This window comes from Lissotriton vulgaris, chromosome 1_2 (genome assembly GCF_964263255.1).
Source record: "Lissotriton vulgaris chromosome 1_2, aLisVul1.2, whole genome shotgun sequence".
Taxonomy (NCBI): Eukaryota; Metazoa; Chordata; class Amphibia; order Caudata; family Salamandridae; genus Lissotriton; species Lissotriton vulgaris.
Genome location: NC_141686.1, coordinates 158,193,540 through 158,214,935, shown reverse-complemented (window position 1 = coordinate 158,214,935; position 21,396 = coordinate 158,193,540). Strand labels below are relative to the sequence as shown.

General features: G+C 48.1%; 1 protein-coding gene across 1 annotated transcript in view; it reads left to right on the top strand.

Moving 5' to 3' along the window:
• Window positions 1-21,396, top strand: part of FBXO7 (F-box protein 7) — a 161,178-nt gene that overhangs the window by 52,894 nt on the left and 86,888 nt on the right. The gene's annotated exons all lie outside the window — the stretch shown is intronic.

The window sequence follows — 21,396 nt, the reverse complement described above, 5'->3', positions numbered from 1 at the left end:
GCTGCCTTTTCTGACATTTTTACTAAAATAATATATTAGCTTTTTTAAATTTATGGATAACCTGGTTTAAAGCATGGTGATGGGTTTAAGTATAAAAATGCACCGTGGACCTAGTCAGGATGCCCCTGTGCATAACATAAAAGGGTTCAATGTATAGTTACCATACAAGTTAAAGCTGAAGCAAGTAACGCAATCATACAATAAGTCAGGAAGTTGATGAAGTTCTGTACATGAGGAGACTGAGCTTTTAGAGATCAGATGGTTTATTTGCTGATTGTTTCTAAAGTTCTTTACTTAATGTCTGTTAAGCTGCTAATATCCACAGCTTTGTTCCTTAATGCTGCAGTAGTGAAATAGTCACACATGTATTGGATAGACAAGTTAGCAGAAACCTCAAACTAATGTACAAATAATTTATTATACATTGGAAATGAAAGAAATGGTTGGGTCTTGGGCCGCTCACTCCTGGCTTTAGCTTGGTGCTGAGAACAATGAACTTCCTCTGTCTTCTGGTGTTACTCTCCTACTGAAGAGAGGAGGGAAAGAGGGGGCAAATAAGAAAGAAATCCTTGAGTCCCCTTGAGTGCATCAGTAGACATTTCTTGGGGTCTTATATGATCCATGGGGGTAGAGGCCACCTTCTCAGGCTTAGAGGAGGTAAGATGGTTTGTTATTGAAACCCACCTCTCTTCCTGGGCTTTACACAGAATGTCAGGGAGCCCTGTGGAAAAACAGCTGAGTATCATTGTAACTGGGAGCTAGGGGGCTCTCCTTGTTACATACATTTATGCCATGGTGAAGTGGGCACGGTTTGCTTACTTATTATAGAAACTCAGGAGTTGATGTGCCAGTGATATTATTTCTTGGTGAAAAGCAATGAGTTACCACTGGCTGTGGAACACCGCCCCCACTAAGGGGTTTTTCCAGATGGATGCTGTCAGAGAGAGATACATATTTCTCTCCCTAGAGTTTTAAGTATGCATTAACGCAAGAGAGCATTAACAATATGCCATGTTTGAATCTAAATTTAGGTTTCCTTGTTATCATTTTTGTTTTTTGTTAAAAAGACTGTACAGTTGTTTAGAAAGTGCTTTCAAATAGTTTGTAACCTTAAGTCCCACATTTTACATTTTCACAATTGTGCTTATCATGAGATGCTGGGTTAGAAATTATAGGGAGGATAACGCTTAAATGACTATTCCTCGATGTATTCTGCTATCAAAATATCTATTTCACCTTTTTGATGAATTAAAAATAGATGGTCAGACACAGTATATCACATATGAAGCTTTGATCTTTCAATAGCATGTGTGTTTATTTAGGGAAATCTAAAAACCATATCACATGTACAGTCCACTCCCACCAGCTGTCTTCCAGAGAGCTGCAGTCCTCTTCACAATGGAATAATTTTGGGTTTGATATTTAGAAAGCGCTTTAGAGGTTCTTGATCCAAAACTTCCCTGTCAGCTGCGCCAAACCTCTGGCTTCTCTTTCTTTTTGGACAGTCTGACGTTGCTAACGTTTGTCTGTGTAGACCTTAATTATATGTAGACTGTGACTGTGTGGCTGTCCAAGTGCAGTGATGCGTTCGGACACCAGTCTACACTTTACAAATTAGTAAATACATCAATAAAATCAAAGTATGCGTTCCTTCTTTGGTTTTCTTGTTTATTTCACAGTTCAGTCACTCAAGCTTAATAAAATTCATGGTACACCTTTCAGCTATTTTACCATTTAAGTTTGAGGATCACTTTTTTCATGTTCCAAAAAACTCTTCCTTGTTGGAAGAGATCTCCGCAAAGAGCTGCTAATTATTGGAGCCCATCTAGACCCGCACCATTCCTGTCTAGATGAACAGCAGATTTCAGGATAAAACAAGCATTTGCAATGCAATAGGTCTAGCATTAGGAAAGTTTGAGCTATTGGTCTTGTAAATGACAATTTTTTAGGTTTCGCTGGGGGACGGAGCCGTTAGGCTTTGCCTCCAGAGAAATCTATTGAGTACAGTAAGCACTCTGGAACACCCCCCCCGTCCCATTGGCTAGCTCCATAAATGGAGCCTAGCCATTGGACGAGGGGCCTGTCCGTCAATGCCGGACCAGACACGGGGGCGTTCCCGAGATTCTTTGGCTTTTGCCGACGTCACGCGACGCCGGGAACGCCCCCGAGTCTGGTCCGGCCGGGCCGTGCTTGCTGCTGTCCTGCCTTGTGTCCCTCCTCCCGCCGTCCCCACGTTTCCCGCCTCCCTCCCGACGTCCGTGTCCTTTCCCGCCCCCCTCGTCCTCTCCCGCCCGCCCCCTCGTCCTCTCCCGCCCCCCCCGTGTCCTCACAAATTGTGGTATCCCGTCCCGCCCGGGGGTCAACCGGCAGCTGCTCGGCACCTTGGCCGAGGCACGAAGGGGCTGCGACCGCATTGGTGGCTTTTCGGAGGCTCGTCGGCAGAGGCGCGCTCTGATTGGCCGCTGCAGTGGGCCTGTCCCCGTGAGCTGCGCCGCCGTTGGTTGGAGCCTCGCCGCGTCATCAGGATCTGCCCCGGGAGCCGCGCTGTGAGTGGCTGACTCCGGGGGAACCCTCGACGTCAGCGGAGGCCAGTGGGAGCTGCGACGGGGGCCGTGCCTGCGAGGGTGAGTCTTCGGCCCAGAAGCTGGGGGAGATCACCTTCCACCCCGCACCCGGTATTGACACCGGCTGAAGAGAGGAAGCGCTGGGGGGCTGTGCGCTCGCTCGCCAAAGCGTCACGGACGTGCGCCTCGCCTCCCGAGTGCCCCGCATTGCGCGTGGGACCCGGGGATAACAGCCCAATACCCGATCTCCCTGATTTGAGGGGAGAAACCAGCTGAGGCAGGAGCACTGCTTCTACAAATGCAGAACAAAGATTAGGAAGCACGTTTTGAGTGCTAAGATCCTACCAATTTACTACGTTCTATATTTTTTAAAGACTTGAGACAATTGATGACATAAGAACTTCCTGAATATGCAGTTTCAGTTTGGGGTTTCTACTTCAAACTGTACTTGGATTTAAAAGGAACCTGTCTTGTATTGATTAATACATCATATGATTTTAAACCTTCACCGTTTTGTGCAACAGGCAATACACTATTACCTTGCTTCATCAAAGAAACCTATAATGATTTTGTATGAGTTACGCAATGCATATAGCTATGAGGATCACCTTGCTACTAGTTGACAAGCTGTGTGTATACAACAATAGCAGGATTATATATATATCTATTTTTTTTTTAGCAAAAATACGCCGCACTCAGAAATCCTTCACTTCAGGTATTTAATTAAGTAAACAGAGCCAGTCTGTCACACCGACCTGTTTCGGCCTCGCAGGGCATTTCTCACTGTTGGAGGACACTACTTTATAGCCTGATAACATTTCTTGCTAATAAAGAGATCAAAGAGGGGTTCTCAATACCAATCATTAAGAAAACAACTGAGATGCTAAAACTTACAAGAGCAGGTGGCACAGATAACTTATCAGCAGTAATAATAAAAACAGCTATTCCCCTTGGAACAACTTGCTCCACCTGCTTTTTCAAACAAATTCTCCTGAAAAGAGCTTCCTAGATTGCTGGAAGGGGCAGTCCCTCGAATCTGGGGTACACCTCCTCCACCTCTGGCCAAGTTCGACCCCCCGCACCACGTATGGAGCTCTCCCTTCATTGTTTACCTCCTCTCTTTCATCACTTCTCCCTTACCCTCCCTCTATTTCATGCTAGAGGCTTCATGCGAGCCTCAGCTGGTGAAACTCTGCTTCTGTGCCACCCCTGACCTCTGCGTGGGGCTCTTTGCATGTGTGTGGGGCTCTTTGCGTGTGTGTGGGGCTCTTTGCGTGTGTGTGGGGCTCTTTGCGTGTGTGTGGGGCTCTTTGCGTGTGTGTGGGGCTCTTTGCGTGTGTGTGTGTGTGGGGGGGGGCTCTTGCGTATGTGTGTGGGGGGCTCTTGCGTGTGTGTGTTTGTGTGGGGGGCTCTTGCGTGTGTGCGTTTGTGTGGGGGGCTCTTGCGTGTGTGTGTGGGGGGCTCTGGTGTGTGAGGGGGGCTCTTGTGTGGTGTGTGTGGGGGGCTCTTGTGTGTGTGTGTGTGGGGGGCTCTTGTGTGGGTGTGTCTGTGCAAATGCAACACGTCTTGCATTTGCGACAGAGTAAGCTATTGGCATTGTAAATGAGAATGCCATTTATTTATCTGTTTTCAAAACCAACACATAAATAAAAAGTTTGTCATTTACAATGCCAATAGCTCAAACTTTTCCGAAGGCGAAACCGTTGCATTGTAAATGCTTGTTTATTTATGTCTTGGTTTTGAAAATAGCTAAATTGATAGCTTTGTCATTTACAATGCCAATATTTATAACTTTCGCAAATGTGACTCCTATAGCATTTGTAATGCAACATGTTTTGTATTTACGTGACTTAGATGTATTGATATTACAAATTACAATGGCTTTTAATTTTTTCAAATAATTAATACTTAAATAAAAGTGATTGTAATTTATAATGGCAATAGCTTAGACTTTTGTAAATAACTTTTGTGAAGATTATGTTCAGTGTATTTTATTGTGACGAAAATTCAAGAACAGAAGTGAAATATTAACATCTTTTTGTGACATTTGTAATAAAGCTTGAAACATTGAGAGAACATATTTTAACTAGTTGAATGGTTGCGCAGATTGATGCTGGGGTGGCGCTGAGTGATGCTGTGGTGGTGCTGAGTGGTGCTGTGGTGGTGCTGAGTGGTGCTATGGTGATGCTGAGTGATGCTGAGTGATACTGGGGTGGTGCTGAGTGGTGCTGTGGTGGTGCTGAGTGGTGCTGTGGTGGTGCTGAGTAGTGCTGAGTGGTGCTGTGGTGGTGCTGAGTGGTGCTGTGGTGGTGCTGCTGAGTGGTGCTGAGTAGTGCTGTGGTGGTGGTGCTGAGTGATGCTGTGGTGGTGGTGCTGCTGAGTGATGCTGTGGTGGTGCTGCTGAGTGATGCTGTGGTGGTGCTGAGTGGTGCTGTGGTGGTGCTGCTGAGTGATTCTGTGGTGGTGCTGCTGAGTGATTCTGTGGTGGTGCTGAGTGGTGCTGAGTGGTGCTGTGGTGCTGCTGAGTGGTGCTGCTGAGTGGTGCTGCATGATAATGTGGTGGTACTGAGGGGTGAGAGGGTGAGTGAGGGTGTGTGAGGGTGGGGGGTGTGAGGGTAAAGGTGAGGGAGGGTGAGGGGGTGTGTGAGGGGGTGTGAGGGTATGTGAGGGTGAGGGGGTGTGGGGGTGTGAGGTTGAGGGGGTTTGTGGGGGAGGGTGTGTGAGGGTGAGGGGGTGTGAGAGTGGGGTGTGTGAGTGGGGTGTGTGAGGGTGAAAGGGTGAGTGAGGGTGAGTGTGTGTGAAGGTGAGTGAGTGTGTGTGAGGGTGAGTGAGTGTGTGTGAGGGTGAGTGAGTGTGTGTGAGGGTGAGAGAGGGTGAGGGGGTGTGAGGGTCATAGAACAATCTCCAATGCAGCAATGTACATATCAATTAATAATAGTGCCTGGCAATGGTCATCCTACACCCATGATGGAGAAGGAAATGGAGCATCCAGTATGTAGAAGAAAATCGAGCGGAAACCAGAGAAAGAAAGTGACTGGCTCTCCTTGGAAAGAATGAACGCGGGAGATGAGGCGAATACGTCACAATGTTAGAAGACATAAAACCACCCAGTCACAAGTCAAGTCAAGGGTTGCACTTTCGCGTCAATATTCCAGAATGCACACGAAACACTGCCACCAATATTCCACACAACGACACCTCATGGCCGCCTGGCATAGAAATCAAATATAAAAGTCTGTTGTCTCTGCGAGGTCACCAGTGGTACAAGCTGCACGCTTACTAGCGCATTGCTTTACAGAGGACCAATGCCGGTACACTTCAAAGCTCCGCCATTTTACAGAGGCTTACCACATCATAGCACCGGGGGCCCATGTAGTGAAGTTCTCCCTCTCCACTCACCGCGCACTACCAGCCGCGCAGTTAGTACAGCAGCCAGAGCGGGCACGCACTGCCTGTAGAAGTTTACTGCAGTGACCGTCGCTAACACAGCACTCCTGGATCTTAACTGCTGAGCAGATCCCGGGTCGCCGCCATGTTGCGTTGCATCGTAGCCTCCGGCAATGTCCACACGGACAAGTTCGCAGCCTCCTCCGCTCCAACTTCGTGCCTGGGTGCCACGCTTCAAACACTTTTTCTTCCGATGTACATTGGTGTCAGGATCCGCCAATTTAGCATCTGCAAACACCGCTATTTTGCCGATTATTGTGCCTGACCAGTAGAGCTGTCCTAGCATGCAAAACGAAGCACTTTTATTTCAATTAACTGCCAGGAAGGTTATCCCCGGCGTTTGATGACAGGGAGCAGCAGGAGGTGTCTTGAACCCTGCTCCGGGGCTGCCCGGGGGGCAGGTCGCCTGCCCTCTGGGTCGCGCGCGCTCCCTCAGCCTGTGTGAAGTTTAAGAACAATACCACACCCATAACTGTGCAAACACTTCTTACATACATAGGAAATAGCAAATGTACACAGCACATACACAGGCTGCGTTAGAGGCCAACACCAGAGTCCTTGAAACCGGAGCATACCAGGCCCTCCAGCAAAACTAACCCTAAACATGTAGCACATTCCACTGAGAAAAGCAATGGACAGCCAGAGCGAGGCGTGGAACGCAAAACTAACTTTAAACATGCCACACGCTCCACTAAGAACAGCAGGGGACAGCGAGAGCGAGGCGTGGCACGCAAAAGGAATTCTGAATATGCCACACATGCCACTTAGAACAGCGAGAGCGAGGCCTGACACGCAAATCGGATTACCGGGCGGTAGAAAGGAGAGGCGTGAAACGCACAAACTGCCTGGAAGAGACGGAGAACAAAGGAGCGGGCTGTGGAGTCTGGACACAGGGAAGATAGACGAGAGCTTGAGCCGGAGGTGAGAGTGACGGAGGGGGATACAGGGAGGAAGGACGAGAACTTGAGCCGGAGGTGAGAGTGACGGAGGGGAATACAGGGAGGAAGGACGAGAGCTTGAGCAGCCAGCAGCGTGCTCCCGCGGTCAGAACTGAGACTGAAAAAGCGCGCGTCCGACTCTTGTCTACATTCTCAGAAACGAGTGACAATAGTTGTCGAGCAGACTAAGCAATGCTTTGCATTGCTTGCGTCTAGGCTCGACCTAAAAAGGCACTTCAGTGGGTGGGAGTCTTGTGTCCTAGTAATAGACATGCCATCAGAGCCTAGAACGGAACATTTCACCTTTTGCAGTGTTTGCGTTTCAGGTTCTAGTAGGTCCTTTGTTTCGTTTGTTTCCTGACATAAAGAATCATATGCAGATGTTCTGAGTCCGCATCATTATTGACTCTCTTGCACCAAACTTTGCTTTGAAGTGCTAATCAGCCTGGCTCAAGAGTTTCCTTCAAGGTACTATAGAAATGACTAGTCTTGTTACGGGGGGGGGGGGGGAGTCTACCTGCTTTTTAAATTTGTTATTTGATTTTAAAATCTAGCCTTTGAATAAGATGTTGTAGTTTTATTTCAACTTAGGCACGAGAGGTGTAACTTTGTGCCAATAGAGGCAGGACGCATGGCTTTGTTCTGACACCCATACTTATGCGGGCCTTTTACGAATCCAGTCAACTTTAGGGTCCTCTGGTTAATGAAGCCCTGACTTTAAGGAAGAGGAGTCTGAAGATAAGATGTAGCATAGGTACCAGGGTGCCCACATGCTAATTGGACTTATGGCCATTAAGGGTCTTTAGGTTCCTCAACTAATCATAATGCAAACCTTGCTCCCTTTGGACTTGAACCACCTCTTGTCCTACAAGCCAAATGCAATGTGGCACACTTAATGTTTGAGGAATCTCAGACCACTGCAGATGATAAACTTGTGGCCTTTCCCCAACAACTTTCAGAGATACCACATCACCAAGTGGGCATTCCCTTATGAAAATTATCTATTTGGTCTTATTTTCCACATACGTTCCCTCTCCATGTTCAGCCTCTGTTCAGCCTCTGCCCTCAACAGAAGGCCTCCAAGTTTATTAGTGATTCAATTCTAGGTAATTTCAGAGCAATGTATTATGTGGCTATGAGTAACACACAAAAGGCGATGGGAGGCTGCTTGTAATAAGTCTAACCACTGGCATTAGCTCGGGGTAGCACTCCATCCCATTGTTCTTTTGCCCACCACGCCACCTCAGTTTGGACCCAGACATATTCAAATCAGTCTTGACCGTGTTCCTCACTGGAACAGTCCAGCCGAACTGCCAGGCCAGTTCTTATCTGAACAAAAGCAACCCAGGGCCAATTTTGGCCTAGTTATGGGCTCATCAGCCCGGTACAGTGTAATTGGAACAGCTTTGTTCCAGTTACACAGTGAGTCTATCTGACTTCCATCTGTGGAACGGTCTGCTTCCACTGAATGTTCTACTTCTGAAAACATTCTGATGTTTTCCTCCTTTAAAGTCTCTCCTTCTGCAGAGCCAGGTATGCTGCTTCCCTCTCTCAACCGACAAGCAGGCTTCTAGGCACCTCAGGCTGACAGTCGGCTACTCCTGTAGAAAGTGCAGACATTTGATACAGACTTCTAGCTGCAGATATCTCACCTTAAAATATTTCCCAGATGTCAGACTGGATCCAGAAACGTTTTTTGAGCACTGCCTCTGTGTGCCGGTAGGTGACGTCCTCCTCTTCCAAGCCAGAAGTGAGGTGTGCAGTGCCTATATGTTATGTTATGTTATGTTATGTTAAATAAAATTTATTGAGCGCACGTACGCTTCATTGCGCTATTGGAAGATTTGCAGAGACATAACACAACAAAAGAAAAGACAGAATTAACTATGGATAAGCTTGCCTAAAAAGCCAAGTTTTAAAGGCTTGTCTAAAAGCCAGAATGTCTTCATGGAGTCTCCGTGTCAGTGGCAGAGAGTTCCACAGGGAGGCAGCTAGAAAGTGAAAAGAGCTGCCTCCCTGACGTTGTTTCTTAATGCGAGGCACCACTAACAAGCTCTTGTGACCCGAGCGAAGAGCACGTGAGGGGGTATACCTAACAAGCAGGCTGCTAATAAATCCGGGGCCCTTACCTTGTAGAGCTCTAAAGATAATGCATCCAGCTTTAAAGGTTGCTCTCTGCGCTACTGGCAACCAGTGGAGACTAGCGAGACCCGGCCTGATGGACTGCCATTTGGGTAGCTTGCAGATCAGCCTGGCCGCTTGGTTCTGAACCAGCTGTAGTCTCTTGAGCTGCCCGACTGGAAGACCCAAATACAAGCTATTGGAGTAGTCCAGTCGGGACAGCACGAAAGCGATCTCAACTTGGATCAGAGCAGAGTAAGTTAACAGGTGGGCAATTTTCCTGATCTTACGGAGTTGAAAAAAGCTTGAGGATACCACCGTCCCTACCTGACTTTTAAGAGAGAGATCTTCATTAAAAGTAACCCCTAGGCTTTTCACTGTATGAGACCTGGCCGGGGGATTTCCCATTTCTGGAGGCCAGAAATGTGGCCCCCAGTGAAGTTCACTCTTCCCAGGCAAAATCAATTCAGTTTTGCCTGGGTTTAGTTTTAGCTGATTAAGACTCATCCATCTCTGGATGTGAACCATGGCCTCCCGAAATTCGGTGGCAGCGCCAGGGGAATCCAGGCGGAAAATCAATTGCAGGTCATCAGCGTAGTTAAAAATTAAAGCTTTAAACTTTCTTAACGAATACAACAGGGGCCGTAGATACAAATTAAATAAAAGTGGGGACAAGGACGATCCCTGGGGGACTCCGCATTCATTTTTAATTTTAGGGGCTGTAAAGGTACCCAGTCTCACTGCCTGGGTGCGGTCCGAAATAAATGATTTTAGCCATCCCAAGGCCGAGCCTCTGAGGCCCGCCTGCTCAACACGGTCGACCAAGATGGTGTGGTCGACCGTGTCGAACGCGGCCGACAGGTCCAGAAGTACTAGTGCTTGATGAATATCCTTGTCCGCATTGCATCTAAGTACATCCTGGACCGCCAGTGCCACCATCTCGGTAGAGTGGCCCGGTCGAAACCCGGCTTGATTAGGTTCCAATTATCCTGTGGATTCAACAAAGCTAGAGAGACAGCTAGAAGCATGTGCCTCCAGAATTTTTGAAAGAAATGGTAACAAGGGTATTGGACGATAATTTGATGGATCGTGGGGGTCCAGGCCAGGTTTTTTGATCAAGGGAATAAGTAGAGCATGTTTAAAACCTACAGGTACCCTTCCCTGATCCAGCGAATCATTTAGCAGTGGAAGGATCCCTTGAGGAATAGTTTGCCCTATTTCTGTAAAGATGTGGGGTGAAAGATGTCGTCGGGTGAACCAGACTTGACACGTGCCAGGAGTGCGGAAAAGGTTTTAGAGTCTATAGCCGGGAAGGCATCTAACGTGACAGGGTTGTTAAAAATATCATCCAAGGGAGATGATGTAGGGGAGCTCGCAATGTTGCGTTTTATCATGACAATTTTCTCTCTGAAATATTCATTCAGAGAGTCACACAACTTCTGAGTAGGAACTATTGAAGGGGCTGTCCTATCATCGTCACAAAGCTCCTTAACTATGCTAAATATATCTTTAGTTTTATTGGATGAGGTTAAAATTTTCTGAGAAAAGTAGTTAGTTTTATGTTGGTGCAAGATTTTTTGGAACTCCTTCCTAGCAGCGCAGTACACTCTTTCTTGTGGGGAGTAGTTTACTCTCCACTTCCGTTCCTTTTGTCGTACCCCTAATTTAAGAGTTCTCAGTTCTTGGGTGAAACCTTTATGGGCATCATTCCCTCTAATACTAGAGACCTGTACAAGGGGGGTAAAAAGGTCAGCTGCGTGGCGTAACCAGTTTGACAATAATTTTTCGCCAGAGTCCAGGTCGTCATGTGGCAAAGGTATGGATTTACTTAATACATCAATGAATCCAGGAAGATCCATAGATTTCCATTTACGGAATTCTTTGCCCATGAGTGATCTGGCCTTGACATTCCCTCGTATTTCTAACGTGAACTGAATGACAAAGTGGTCTGACCAAACACACAGACTAGTAACCGGGTTAGGTAGTGGTAGGTTGTGTGTCCAAATTTGGTCCAGGCTATGACCTTTTTGGTGGGTAGGTGAATAAATATGCTGGGTTAAATTAAGATCTGTGAACAGGTCTCTTAATTCTGCAGCTTGAGTGTCTGTATCTATGCTATCGAACCAATAGTTTAAGTCCCCAATTAGAATGGTTTTAGAGTAGCTGACTACATGTGAGGCCAGCTGCTCTGCCAAAAGAGATGGATAGTTGGCCATATATTGGGGGGGGGGGGGCGATATATCAAGACCAGGATAAGGGCCCCACTTTCAGTGTCCAACTTGATCACCAGATTCTCCGTGTCCGGGAGGGTCAGAGAGGGTAATTCCCTGAAGTGAAGGGACTTGAGGATGATAGCTGCTACGCCTCCTCCCGCCTTCCCGGATGTGCGATTGGCTGTCAGAATATAATATTCTGAGGGAAGTGCAGCAAGAATGTCGGGGAGGGAGTGAGGGGTTAACCAGGTTTCAGATAGTAAAAGGATGTCAGGTTTTACCTCCTTCAAGAAGAGAAAAATGTCGACCTGGTTTTTAATCAAGGACCGGGTGTTGAGATAGTAACAACACAGATTGTGAATTGTTGTAGATGCAGACCGACGCTCAGGATTCGATGGCAAGATAGACTGAGCGTCGTCCGCCGGAAAGGGGAGGGAGGAAAGACCTAACTGTTGGATACGTGTCAGTGTGTGCAGGGGCAATGAATAAAGGCAAGGTACAAGGGGTGTGTGAGAACGCAGGGTTTGTAATTCCAAAGATGAGTACCTAAGAAATTGGCCAGGGGGAATGGGCCTATATAGGCCCACCCCAGCGTGTTGACAACAGTTCTTTTCTTTCTGCATCATAATCGCAGCTCCGGAGAGAGCTATTTCTGTTCACTTATTGGACAACTTTTTTCGATATTTTGTAGAGGCTTTGTGACTTTATTTCACAGTGTGTTTAGAGATGACCCCTCCACCTCTCCAAATAAAAACTGTGGTCTTGTGGTTCCTGTCACAGACAAATATCTCTGATAGACTTATCTTATTTTCCTCCGGTTCATGGAGCCGGATCAGAACCCTAAGGCCAGTGAGGACTGCTGTGCCATGAACCCTTAGTTGCTGAGGGAGTGATCTCTGATGTTTATAGTCGTTGACTACATGACATTTCAGGTCCAGGTCCCGGCCGCGAGGAATGCCCCAGGCCCATTTTCGGAGTTGTTCCAGGTGCTTGTGATCTTGCTCTAATTCATCGGGTAAGTCCCACAAGAAACCAATGAAGTCGAAACGTTCTGAAACTTCACCGCACCAGTCTACGCCATTAGATATGGCGTGGGAACAACTGCACTCTAGGCCTGCTCTGATGCGCAGTCTGCCTCAGGGTCCGCTGCGCATCTCCCAGAGTTTTCCCAGAGCCGTAGTGACCCTCACCCAGCTCCAAGAATTTTATGAGGCCATGAACCTCCACTTTGGGTGGGTTGACCTCTCTGGGGGGCCTTTTGGGCCCATAGGTTTAGCAGGTGCCCCCACTTGATATCATTGGCATTTCCACCTTCAGCGCCAGTTGGGTTCCCTGGATCAGGAATGACTCTGATCGCAAAACTGCAGCCTTTCTGGGAGTTCATTCCCGCGATGTCATTCCTGGGGCCGCTGACCTCATAATCATATCCGACTTTGAGCCAGATCAGCGTAGACTCATGCTTCCGAGTCAGAGCCAGGGCCTACTTTATTTTGGCAGCCCATGGAGGAGTATGATCGGGGAGGATCTAAGGATCCTATGGCTACCTCAACCCCCAGATGAACCTGAAGATGACTGGTATTGGGAACAGGTGAATATTAGTGGTCTGAACACCTCCCCAGAAACTGCCTTCGTTTCTCCACCTACTCTGACTACAGAGGAAGGGGACGGCCCACTGTCCTCTCACTGTGCCTCTTTATGGCCCCATGTCACTCCCAATTTGCCTTTTGCCCCTTCGGTGACTATGGTAGGGCTGCCAGCTGCATGCATTTCTGCCCAGCCACAAAGGCCAACGGGCTCCATAGTCCTATTAAGCCTCATTCAACATACGGCCAGAGTTCTACCCAGTTCACGAACACCCCCCATTATCTCCTCCCCCCGCCCCAACCCTCTCTGCAGGTGCAATCTCAGAGCCATTTTAGTTTGCTCTCTTACCAATACAGGCAACCAGTTGGCGGCAGAATCAGACACCACCTGCTTCACTGGCAGTACATATCATTGGACAAGTGGGCACTGCAAATTGCTCAGTGTAACTCATCCATCCCATTCTTAGAAATCTAACTGCCACGCCATCCATAGACCATCTGATGGAGGACCACTTCTCCTTGCTCCATCAAGAAGTGCAGACTCTTTTGGCCAAAGGAGCCTTTGAGAGAGTGCCAGCATCAGAAATAGGTCATAGTTGCAATTCTCGCTACTTTCTGATACCCAAAAAAGGACAGAGGCCACCATCCTACTTTAGACCTGCACCCTCTCAACTTTTTCATGAAGGACAAATGTGAGATGTTCTTTCTGCCCAAGATGTTCTGTCTTCCCTGGAGACTGGATGATCACGCTGAACTTGCAGGATGCCTACTTCCATATATACAGTCATGGCTGCCCACAGATGTTGCCTGCAGCTCATGGTGGGCCACTAGCACTTTCAGTTCGCTGTGCTCCCTTTGGGCCTCCCCAGCACCACTGGAGTGTTCATCTAGATTATTGCAGTGGTTGCAGCACATCTGCGGAGGACAGGGGTTCCAGTCTTCCCCCTACCTCAATGACTGGATGATGAAGCCCTGCTCACCCCAGGGAGTTGTCTCCCTGCTTCAGACTACGGCAGGCGCTCTGCATGCACTGGGGTTCGCAGTCTTTGTGCCAAAGTCACACCAACTCCCTCTCAGACACTTCCTCTCATCAGAGCTCTTCTGGAATACAGTGCAGTTTCTGACCTATCCTCGGGAACGACGAGTACAGGATATTCTGGCTGTGACTCTCATGTTTCAGCCTCTATCCTGGATTTCAGTGAGACTGACTCGGAATCTGCTGCTTCCTGGCCTCCTGCTTCTTTCTGTTAACACATGCCCTCTGGCAAATGTGGGCTCTACAATGGGACCTGAAATCCCAGTAAGCACAGCATCAGTGGAATCTCTCTGACTGGGTCCAAATGTGAGCGGGAATTGCAAAAGACCTGCAGCGGTGGCTGATAAACCACAATTAAGTCAATGGCAGGCCCCTCCCTTCCTCACACAGAGCTCACAATGCTGTCAGATGTGTTACTCCTAGGTTGAAGTGTTTATCTGGAAGAGGTGGAGATCAGATGACTCTGGTGTCCAGCATTGTCTTTGCTACACTTCAGCCTTTCTTTCTTAAATCAAGGGAATGCTAGTTAAGGTGTTCACGGACAACACCACTACTTTATGGTATTGCAACAAACAAGGCAGAATGGGGTCTTCGACCCTTTGCCAAGAGGCCCTGCATCTCTGGACATGGCTGGAACCCCGGGACATTTTCCTGTTGGTTCAAACAACTGGCGGTCTCTCTGAACGCTAGAGCAGACTAACTCAGCCGTCGTTGCCTAGTGGATCGCAAATGGTGTCTCCATCCAGAGGTGGTGCAAGGTCTCGTCAGAGACTGGCAGGAATCTTGCTAACTTCCACCGCCGGGAATGCATGGTGTTAGTAATTTTGTGTACTAGAATTACCATGGGGACTCTCGCTCAGCGAGGCTTTTCTCCTTGAGTGAGCTCGAGCCTCCTACATCCCTTTCTGCCGATTCCACTGTAGCAGAGAGTTCTCAAGAAGATTAGCAACAACCAGGCTCTAGTCATTATTGTAACACCAGATTCTGCACAGAGAGGATGGTATCCTGAACTCCTGACTATGAGCATTGGTTCTTTGATTAATTAGACTGTCCCTTCTGGAGGATTTACTGTCAAAACAACAGAGCATCGTCCTGTTCGTAAACTTCCACAATCTTTTCCAGACAAACTGGTTCTACAAACATGTGCCTTTTTCCTTCCAAAAGGGGTTCTACCCTTCCATTTTGGCCAGACCATAACACTGCCGATCTTTCTTGCTCTGAATCACCATTCCAAAAGGAGAGACTTCATCGCCTGAACCCAAAAAGATCATTCTCATTCTACATTGATTGGACTAAGGAACACTAAGTGGGTGATCCACTCTTCCTTAGGTTTAACAGAGGATAGAAAGGAAAGTATCTGCAGATAATAAAACTCTAAAAATGGATCGTACTCTGTATTAAAATCTGCTACATATTGGCTAAAAAGCTACCACAAGAGGTCTTGCTTGCTCAATCTACTAGATCCAAGATTGTGACCAAAGCGTTGGCTCGCGAAGTCCACGTCCAGCTGATACATGGGCGTTTGTGCACATGTTCACCAAGCACTACTGCCTGGACAGTCAGGTCTGTTGTGACAGGAACTTTGCCTGTTTAGTCCCCCAGGTAGAGACTCTGTCTAGCCGCAGATTCCCTACTGACCTGCGCCACTTTGTGAACAGATTTCTTCATATAGGATAACCCATATGGGGTCCTTGGTGTCGGCACACTGGTACATCAGCATCCTTCATGGCTCCTTGCTTCATGTGCAGAAATGTTGAAAAAGTAACTGTCAGTGCAGTGAGGCACCATGCACATCACTTCTGATGCCGACTATGTGCAGCCAATCAATTCCACCTACCGTCAAGCCGAGTTAGTGCTCAAAGTTTCCGTATCCTGCCTGATGCCCAGAGAATATTGAATGGTAAGGATCTCTACCAGATTGTCACTTCCAGAGGATTACTGTCGGACAGACACCATCAGCTCTTCGACTACTTTTTGGAACACCCGCTTACTTGGAGCAATATGAGGTGGTTTAGATCCCATCTTATAAACATTTCCAGACTGGATATGTGGATTCACTGTTGAAGACTTCAGAACCTCTTTCGGTCAATTTTCTTTCATTAAAACTTGCTCCTCAGACACAGCCTTTGTGCAGAGTGATGTTTCTCTCAGTTGGTAACTGTAGCCCTATGACTACTGTCTGGCCACACTTAGCGTTCCCCTCAGGCCACCGAACAGTTTTTCGACTTCTCATGACCAACGACAGGTCGTTGCCTATGCACACGTGCTAGATTAGTGTAATACTAGGACCAAAGTAAAAGCCACAATGCCGGTTTCAAATACATTTAGGCCCTTAGGACAGGGCTGCACACCTGCTTACCATTTTTTTTTTTGTAAACACATTTTATTGATATTTTCCACAACAATCGCACATCTTACTATTAACTCCTCAAAGAGAAAAGAACCCCCCCCCCCAACCCTCGTTGAGACAGAGGATCGCCATAGGAACCGAATAGTCTTCCATTGTTGATTGTCTAGCAACCGAGTCCAAGCAACATGTTCTCAGATAGCTTATACTCCTATATAAAATCACAGCCTACAGTCCCAACCATTAATTACATTAAATTATTTCAGCTCCTCGGTCCCCCTTCCAACCCCAACCACTTGTTTCGCTTCCCCCTCCCCCCGGTGTCGGTGTGTTCTAACTTGTCGACGAATACATTTCACATGGAGTGTGTGGCCTCTGATATTTTTGATATTTGATATTTTGAGGGGGTATTTCTAAAGCGCAGCGTTCGCTCCGAAGGGAGCATCATGGCTCTGAGAATCCTGAATGCCCGGTTGAAAGGTGGCGCGAGGGAGGCTAGATGGCGGCTCTGGTCCAGTCGTCGGGAAGGTTAAAAATCCACGTTTTGAGAAGTTTTCTGAAAGGCTTCTCTAGGGTCTGTTGTCTCAGGTGTTTAGGCATGCTGTTCCATGCTTTGATGGCCAGGGCGCTTACAGTTTTCCCACCTTTTAACTTCAAGTTGTGCCTGGTGGAGGACATGAGATTGTCTTGGGTAGAACGAAGGGAACGACTCGGGTTATAGTGTGGGAAGCGTCTGGTTAAGTATTTAGGGCCAGTTTTGTTAAAAGCCCGAAAGGCAACGGTAAGTATTTTGAAGAGTATTCTCTTCTGGAGGGGTAGCCAATGCAGGGTATTTAGGGCTGCAGAGATTGAGGATTTGCGGGGTAATTTTAGGACCAGGCGGGCAGCCGTGTGGAGGACGCTTTGGAGCTTGGACTGAGTGGACTTTTTGGTCCCAGCAAGGAGGCCGTTACAATAGTCAACGCGCGAGATTATGAGGGCTACTGTTACAGTTTTTCTGGCCTCAAGAGGGAGAAAGTCGAAGAACTTTCTAAGAGATTTGATTATGCCGAAGCATCTGCCGGCAACAGTCCTGGCATGCTGGTCGAATGATAGATCAGAGTCAAAAAGTACACCGAGGTTTCTAGCAGTAGTGACGGTCTGGGGAGGGGCAACAGAGTTATCCGGCCACCAGAGGGCTGGGCAAAAGGAGGTGTTCTTTCCGATGGGGAGGATCTCTGTTTTGCTAGAGTTACAGCGGAGGTGGTTAGTGTCCATCCATTGGAAGACTGCAGTTAAGCAGTTTTTAAGATTAAGCTCAGCTTTGTTTGAGTTGTCCTCTAGGGGTACGATCAACTGAGTATCATCGGCATACGAGGTGACAGGTATGCCGAATGATTCAATCAAGGTAAGGAGTAGGATGAGGTAAATATTAAAAAGGAGGGGACTCAGGATGGACCCTTGGGGTACTCCAGAGGAGACCGTTTTCTCCTTAGATTGAAAAGGGCCGAGGGCGACAGTTTGGGACCTGTCGCTAAGGAATGATCTTATCCATGATAGGGCTGTGTCTGAGATCCCAATGTCCATCAGTCTGTTGATCAGGATAGTGTGGGATATGGTGTCGAACGCTGCCGTGAGGTCGAGAAGTATCAGAATGGCTTTCTTCCTCTGATCTTGCAGCGTTTTGATTGTGTCAGTCAGTTCAATCAGAGCAGTTTCAGTAGAGTGTTTAGGCCGGAAACTGGATTGTTGAGGATGAAGTATGTTGTGGGTTTCCAGGTAGATTTTGAGTTCTTTATAAACTAGCTGTTCGGTTATTTTTCCCAAAGCAGGGAGAAGGGTGATTGGGCGAAGATTGGTCAAGTCCACTGGGGATTTGTTAGCCTTCTTCATGAGTGGTTTGACAACACCCTTTTTCCATATGCGAGGGACAGATCCGGAACTGAGGATTCCCCCCCTTCGGGCGTGTCAGTGTCTTTCTGCGGTTCATTGTGTTGTTCCTGATCTTCTCGTGACTGCTGTTCCACCAGAGAGCGGACCGGTTCTCCTCATGCTCGTGCTGTTTCCAATCCCTTCTCCATTGCGCCAGCCTAAGCCTGACTGCCTCTTCTGTGCTAGCCCATTTTAACAACTCCGCTCTCCATCTCTTGCTGCTGGGACCTTCACTAGAATTCCAGTGCATTGTTATTTCTCTTTTCGCTAGCACCAGTCCCATGTCTACAAATTTACTCGTCGCTTTCGTTTTTGGGGGTGTGTGGGAACCAGTGTAATACACACGTAGCAATGTCAAATTCTAGATTACGCTCTGTAACCAAATTCAGGAGATCCCACACTTCTCTCCAGTAGTTCCCCAGTCTCGGACATTCCCATAACATGTGTTCCAATTCCACTCCTATTCCAGCACACCTGGGACACACCGCAGGCTCAACATTAAAATATCTCATTATCTTGCCCGGCTTCAAATATGCCCTATGTATTCTAAAAAAGTGTACTAGCTGAAAATGTGCGTTCCTGCTGCTTTTCCATGCTCTGCTCAATAGTTGACCCCACGTCGTATCTGGTCTAGGTTTACCAAACCCTGCTTCCCATTTTTTGTTTTAGCGTGTCGAGCCGGACCAATGTCTCATTCAGCATTCTCGCGTAAAGGCACGTAACAGCCTAAAAAGTACCCGCCGCCACTACCACGTATTGGCACGCCATCGCCGTTGCATCTTCCGCCAGTCCCCCTTTCCAGTGCTTTTGTAACGCACAGACCAGGGCAACATTCATCAGGAATCCACCCCTAGGGAGGTCATATCGCTTCTGCAACGCCTGATACGAGAGCATCACACCGTCTTCATATAGATCTCTGAGCACCTGAATCCCAGCTCCCTCCCAGACCTGCCAGTACGACCAGTCTCCCCCGTTGGGCAATGCTGTAACCATTCCCAAAGGGATTTCAGGGGCGTAAGGGTGAGAGACACCTGCTCGCCGGTGACTCCGATTCCAGCACAGTCTTAGCATTTTTTCCTCTAGGGAGAGATCCCTGAGGTCTAACCGTTGCTGTAGAACTATGAAGGATAGGATATGCCTCTGATGCCCCTGCCCCGCAGGTCCTCCGGTCCCCTAAATTCCTTTGCCGCCGCTTTTGTAAGGAGCTGAAGCTGCGCCGCTAAGTAATAGAGCTCCAGATCCGGAACCGCCAGCCCTCCTTCTGCTCTTGGTCTTATCATTGTCTTCAGCTCTACTCTACGCCTTCCTGATCCCCAAAGGAACACCACCACCATGGACTGCAATAATTTGAATAATGAGCCAGGAACCCATACCGGTAATGTTCTAAATAAATACAACAGCCTAGGGAGGGCAACCATTTTCAGCAGAGCTGTCCGCCCCATCACGAACAACGGCAGAGTACTCCAGAACGCCATGCTCCCTTTCAGTGCACGTATACACCTCCCTACGTTGCCATCCAGAATATCATCTGCTTCATGATAGACCCTTACCCCTAGATAGTTCAGGCAAGACGATTCCCATTGCATGGCCCGTGGTAGTTCCGGCGCCGCTCTCCCTGGCATTACTGAGAACAGGCAAGCCTTGGACAAATTCACATTTAACCCGGAAATGCGAACAAAATCCACCAACAATCTCGTTGCTCCCTCTAGTGCTCTCCCTTCATCCGCCAGGAACATAAAGTCATCTGCATAGAGCGAAATGTGTTGTAGTTCCCCCCTATATGGCAAGCCCTCATACCACTGTCTCACCCGGGCGCACGCCGCCAGCGGTTCTATCGCTAAGGCAAACAGCAGCGGGGACAATGGGCAACCTTGCCGAGTCCCGCGGGCCACTACATACCCGGGCGATATCATCGTCCCCACTTTCACTCTGGCCACAGCAGATGTATATAGCACTGTTGTCCAGCCCACAAAGGCGTCTCCCAGTCCAAAACACCTCATTGTCTTGTAAAGGAACGGCCATTCCAGGCTATCAAAAGCCTTTTCCACGTCTACCGACAGTTTTGTCGCCATAGGTGATGTAACGAGGGCTGCCCCCATAACTCTTACCAACCTCCGTATATTCGTGGTGGTATTTCTAGTTGGAATAAATCCTGCCTGGTCCTCATGTATCAAACTGGTCATATGCTGCATCAAGCGCGTAGCCAGGATCCTACTGAGAATCTTGTAATCCGTGGACAGCATCGATAACGGCCGATATGCAGCCGTATCCGTGCCCTCCCGTCCCGGCTTCAGCAGTGGAACAATTAGCACCTCCCTCATTGACAGCAGCAAGTGCCCGAAGTCTCGGGCTTCTCCATAAACTTCCAATAATTTGGGCGCTAGTAAATCTATGTAATGTAAATAAAACTCTATTTGCAACCCATCAACCCCTGGCGTCTTGTTACGGGCCATGCCCTTAACTGTACTCCGAATCTCCTTGATCGTTATAGCTCTGCCCAAGTACGTTGCCTGCTCCTCCTCCAATTGTGGGAGCAGCAGAGTCCCCAAGAAGGAATCCATATCCTCTTCCCCTGCCTCCAACTTGCTCCCATGTAATATCTCATAGTATTCCTGGAACTTGGTCATTATCTCTTTCTGCGAGTACACTACACCCAAAGTCTCTGATGCCAGTGCCAATATTGGTGACCCCTGCCCGCTGCGTCGGGTTGGCCAGCCATGCCAGTAGGGTGCCCGCCATGTCCCCCTCTACATGGGTCTTTGCAAGGTAACTCTTATAATCAAAGCAGCACAGCCTCTCTACTTCCGATGCCACAGCTTCCTTAGCGTCTGTCACTTCGGCCTGCATTTCCGGTCTCTCTGGTCGCGTTTGTTCTGCCAGTCTCAATTTTAGTTCTGCCCTTTCCACACCCTGTAGCAGTGCTTTCCGTACTCCAGCATATTTGCTTATACAGATTCCCCTTAACACCACCTTAGAGGCATCCCACTCCACTGCTCTGGAGGAAGCCGTGCCCGCATTTTCAGCAAAATAATGCATAATCCCTCCACCCCCCACCCCCATCCCCCCCTTCCCTTCGGAACACAGGATCCTCCAATATTTCTCCAAGTTGGTACGTCCGACCTTTCCCTCGTCCAGTGCATGGTAACCATCAATGGGTTATGGTCAGATAGTGTCCTAGTAAGGTACTCTGAATTGGTTACAGTAGCCGCAACCGGCTGTGAGCATAATACTGCCGG